The sequence below is a fragment of the Cariama cristata genome, unplaced genomic scaffold, assembly GCF_000690535.1.
Source record: "Cariama cristata isolate BGI_N322 unplaced genomic scaffold, ASM69053v1 scaffold2769, whole genome shotgun sequence".
Classification (NCBI taxonomy): Eukaryota; Metazoa; Chordata; class Aves; order Cariamiformes; family Cariamidae; genus Cariama; species Cariama cristata.
In genome coordinates, this window is record NW_009637252.1 from 24,026 (window position 1) to 29,495 (window position 5,470).

The window sequence follows — 5,470 nt, forward strand, 5'->3', positions numbered from 1 at the left end:
AGAGATCCGAAGACGACCCCAGCTCTCTGGTGATGGCATGGATCGGACACTTTTCCAGCAGCTGTTTTACCTACCTCTCAGTCCTGTCACCGTCCAGTATCCCCGAAGTGCCAAGGCACAAGACTGATGCAGAGCTGCTCTTAGCAAGTAAGTTACCTGATTTCGTTTGTTTTTCCAGTTCACTTCTTTTCATCTCTGCTTGCAAAGGATCAGGAGCCCAGAAGGCAGGAGGACAAGCGGCTGAGGTATTAGGTCAGCTGAACACCCAGTTTCTACACCCAAACCTGCCAGGGTGCGAGCTAGAGATGTGCTGTTGTCTAACTCGCCAGCTGCTAGGGAACTCTTTGGGAAGCCGGGGATTAGATGTTGGTCTTGGGCAAAAGGACTGTCAGATCTAGTAAAGATGTTATGCAGGAAAAGACATTAAGAATTACGAACTACTCAGATACCAGATAAGTGGAGATCACTGGAATACAACGGGCAGGGGAAGACGGGTCAGGAAGCAGCCCTGAAATGCATGGAATGACTCCATAATCCTCACCTAGAGTCAAAAATTGAATTATTTTATAATTAGGATACTTACTAGTCAGCTTAGGGTTTAAAGAGCCCTTGCAGTGTAGTCTCCAGATGATGAAGTGGCGTGTTCAGCCCTTGGAGAGGACAAGGAATTTAATGCATTGGGAATCCCTAGGGTTGTTTATGGCTCTGGGAAGTAAAAGCGTGACTAATTTTTTTACCAATGTCCTGCTGCATCGGTCAAAAAGGCAGCTAGAGTCCTCCTTTTTGTATTAGCACATGCTGGTTGGGAGTAACACGCTAACTTTTATCCAGCAAGTCTCTCATTTGGTTTTGACCTGAGAGTTTCAGGAACCAATCGAGAATTGGCAGAAACTATCCCTGTCCCAAGAAGCTTACCATCTGAGTTTTGGGGATTCTGTAATCAAATATGTCCTTCCTCCTGCACACTTTTACTTTTAAGTAGACAACTACCTTGGATTTATAGTAGAGCAGCTTGGAGGGAAACAAAACCAGCTTCTCTCACTAATTCTCTGGCCAACCCAAGCAAACAGTATCTTCTGCATTATGTGGGGAATGTGTCCGGCAGTGTTTGTGTTGGGGAAATTATTTCACTTCTGGGGTTCAGTTCTTTCCCCCACTGATCCTACTCAGTTGGAGGTAGAGGATCAGGATCATTTCTGGTTCCCATGAGAGCAAATTCTCCATCTCTGGAAGGTTCCAGCCCAGTTATTTACAGACTCAGAGTTTTGGAGTCATGTTCAGAGAAAAAACGTCCAGACTCTTTTATACAAGTCACCTACTTTCTATTCAGTTTGAGGTCGGGAGCGTCACTGGGACATTTGGGGTGAGCATTAGCACTTAACTGGCAGTTGGGTATTAGGTAGGTCGGTTTGTCTGTCTGTGTCTCGCCTTCTCGTGTCTGCACAGTGAGTTCAATAGCACTGTTGAACATCTTGGGGCAGAAAGAGCCTGCATTTGGTCAGTTCATCTTTGAACTTTTTGGATGCAAGTTACTGGAAAAGTGTGAAGTGGTATTAACATCCTTCAATTTTATTTTTTTAAGCCAGCTGCAGATTATGTAGTGATTCTCAGTTGCTGTAATGGTGAAATATCTAAACAATGGAGAAGAGGAGCATTAGTGCTCTTGGGGCAGGATTTTCTCTTTGAATTGAGGTTCTGCTTTCTCCAATATTCAGTGTGTGCTGTGTGTAAACAGCCAGTGGCAGGAGAAACAGGAGTGTCTTATCAAGACAAAAGTGTCTCTTTTTCTTTGTTCAGTTGTGTTGGCTGAAAGATAACGGTCAAATTTTCAATGACGCCAGAAGGTCCCCCTAAAAATAGAGTCTGGGGTAAAAGGACAGAGACCGAGAGGCTGCAGAGTGCCTCAGGCAGAGTCACTTCCTTGGAGGTGGAAGGATCAAATGGGTTTATTTTCAGGCTTTATTTATTGGTAAAGAAAATATCATTTGACTCTTCAAAATTAAGAAGAACACGTAAGAGCATAATATTGTGATTGCATCCTTTGCACACGGGCTGTTCATGCTCAACTTCTTTAATTCCATGAAGTATAAGGTGATGGACTGAAAGTTACATGGATTTTATCCTCCCACCCACCCTATGCATTTGAACTGTGGTACATCAAGTAGTAGATGCCCCTTATGTTGTGGAAACTCCATGTTCTCCAGTCCTTGATCTATAACAAATTGTTGTAGCCTGTACACTGGGGTCATTATGACGTCTCTTAAGGCATTTTCTAGCTTTCATCTTTTTTTCTGAAAAATAAACAAGCAAACAAACAATAACCCAAAAAAGCCCACCCCAATCTCTATTCTCATTACAGTTAGTTTCTCCACTCTTCTCTGCTTTGGTCTGAAGTCAATATATTTAATGCAACTGCAAACTTGTGTTATGTGTGGGATTTGTTATACTTTAATCCATAGTTGGCGGGGGGGGGAATCTACCTGAAACCTGTTGCTATTTGAGAGAACAGAACCATTATTTCCTGACATTAAAAATAACCTTGCTAGGTTATTCATGCTGGTAGATGAGGCTATGTAGGCTTTTCAGAGTCATCTTTAGACACGCCTGAAGCAGATAAGGACTGTATTCGCTGCTGCTGGATTGGTGGAAGGGAAGAAGAGAGGTATAGCGATTATAGGCACTTATTTAGGATTTTGGAAACTCTAGATTTATTTCCCTACCCTGGCTACAGACTCCCAGTGTGAGTGTGGAAGAAGCAAGTGTCTCTGTGACTCACTTCCCCATCTTCAAATATGGGAAATAGAGCACTTCCTTACTCCACAGATCTTAATAAAGAAAGAAAATTTTAAAGCAGGAGGTACCTGTGTTGAACACTCTGAAACATTTGGATATGCTGGGAATGGGGAGGGGGGGTACATTGCTGCCTCACAACTGCCAATGGAAGGACTCAGGGATGTTAGAACTATGAATATCCAGCATTGCTGGGGAGAAGGGTAGATTGGGAGGTAATGAGCAGATAAAAATAAAGTGCAAATGTCTGTAAGCTCTGTCTTCCTTTGTGCCACATTAGCTTCCTATCCAGAGAGATTTTCTTACAAGGTGTTTTCTTTTGAAAGACTGAACTCCTTCTATTTTGGTATTTCTGAGCCTAATGAACTCTAAGCAGACAGGCGCCGTCATCAGTCCAGCTTTGTAACGAGCACAAAGTCATCCTGCTTCTTTAGTAGCTGCCTAGTTAATCGTCAGTCACCCATTTTTGTGTACTGGTGGGTGGGTGTCTCCTCTAGCCCCGGAGGAACTCCGTTGTAAACTCATGCCTGTCAGCATGTTAGAAGAGCAGTTCTGTGACTTAATGAAAACTCAAAGAGGAAATGAGAGGCATCTTCCTCCTTCAGTGCTGAGTGAGATTACACTTTGAAAAGCAATTATTTGGGTGAGGGAGCTTTTGAACCACATGTTTATTAGTGAAGTGCCACGGGTCTCCCTTCTTGTGCTGTTTCCTTAAAAGTTTTCCCGTGGTTTTTAATAGCATAACCCTTTTGCATCATTCCCTCCACCTGTGGATCTCCAAGCACTTTCCAAAGAAACAGCCACCACAAGCTCTATTTATAAGTCAGAAAACCGAAAGGTGACGTGGTTTGCACAAAACATACCTGCCTTTCTTTTTTCTCCCATGCGTACATATGCCTCAAAAGGTAATCTCATGTTAGTGTTGTTGACTGATCTGTCTTAGTCATACTCAGTAAATAAGAGGATAGTGGGAAAGATGCCTTTCTCAGGGAAATCAAAACCACACCTGTCAGTCAGCGCCTATCTAATAGCCATTTATCTTCAGATTGTCAAAGGCCATCTTTTCCTAATATTTCTTCTTCCTCCATCTTGCCACTAGCACTCAGTGTTCAGCAATCAATGCTTTTATTCTCTTTGGGTGCTACTGCTTTAATTTGCTGGATTCCTCTACCAACTTTCCCATGTTGCTAGTGTCTGTCAATGAAGAATTTCATTCCCTTGCAGCCGTGTAACCCAAAGGAGAGTATGTGCCCCAGAGAAATCTGGGGACAGTAACCTAGGCTCTGTTTTGTGTGGTGTGGGCTAGGTCAACTTTTTCAGTAATGATCTGTTTAGTATTTACTGCTGTATTGATTGCTTGTTGAGCGATCTTTGTCTGGGAAAAGAGGCAACAGAGCTAAGTAGAATCCTGATTTGAGAAGGTGGGGGGGGGTTTAGTAAAGAACAGTTGCTCAGTTATTCTCATAATGCAAGAAAACGTGGGCATCAGGGTTTAAAACAAACAAAAAGAAGTATTTTTTTACACAAACAAACTTGATGACAAATTCATGTCTTCCAACTCCTCCTGCCTGCCAGTTTGGACCTCTCCAGGAGCAAATCCTGTCCCCACTGCAGCTTGCATTTACTGAAGCAATATCAGCGATTATTTAAATTGAAAAAGTCACCATGGTCAGCAGAGGCAAAAAGTTTCCTGCAGACTTTCTTGTTTTCCCTTCTGGGACGTCTTCAGCAAATTTCTATCTTGATGACTGGGAGCTATCAGGAGGTACCTGTCAGGAAGGGCTTGTAGACAGCTCTGCAAAACAATGCCTCCTGAAGATACTGAGCTAACCCCAGCTTGACTCTTCTTCAGCAAATCTAAGAGCCCTAAATATCACCACCTGCCCCGAGTCTGTTGTCTGGGCAAAAGCTGAGCAACAGCAAGTCTGATAAAAAGCCTCTTTGCAAGGTTGATAATACACTGACTCACATCTCCTTTTGCAGTAGCTTGTCCAAAAGGAAAGCAGCTTTGTACGAAAGTGACATCTTTATTATCCTGGCCTCGTTTAACCAAAGATGGTAAATACCAAAGAAACAGGACGGTGCATGTGACTATAAGAGGCAATTTCATCTCACAGATCTCTTTGTTGGAGGGAGCAGTGATTTACAAACTGAAGTCTAAACCTCTGTGAGATGCTTGCACGTAATTACCATTATCTGGAAAAGATGTGTATGCTCGATAGCAGTGGCAGTATATTATACGATGAAGGAGTTAACCACATCCTCACATAGGTACAGTGCTCCTTTTATAGTATCTTGTCATTTGTGCTAAAGTTTCCCAGAGCAGTTAAAATAATAAGGGAACAATAGCAAATTTCCCAGAAGATTCTTGTGGCTAGGATCTCACAGACCATTCATATCCGTATCACAAATTTGGCATTTGGGGAAAAGCAGCAATTTGCTCAGAATTGGAGGAAAAAATACTGAAATTGTTTGGAACAGAAAGCTGGCTAGTCTTCAGACATGCAACCTTATACTCAAACTGCTAACCATTATTATTCCTTTTAAAGAATCTAATGCAAAGATTCATCTGCGTAATTGTTTTCGATAACCATGTACTGAGGTTATGCTTATACTATGATGGGAGAGTTTAAGATTAAATATTAGGAGAACTAGTAATGCCACTGAAGCTGTCAGTAAA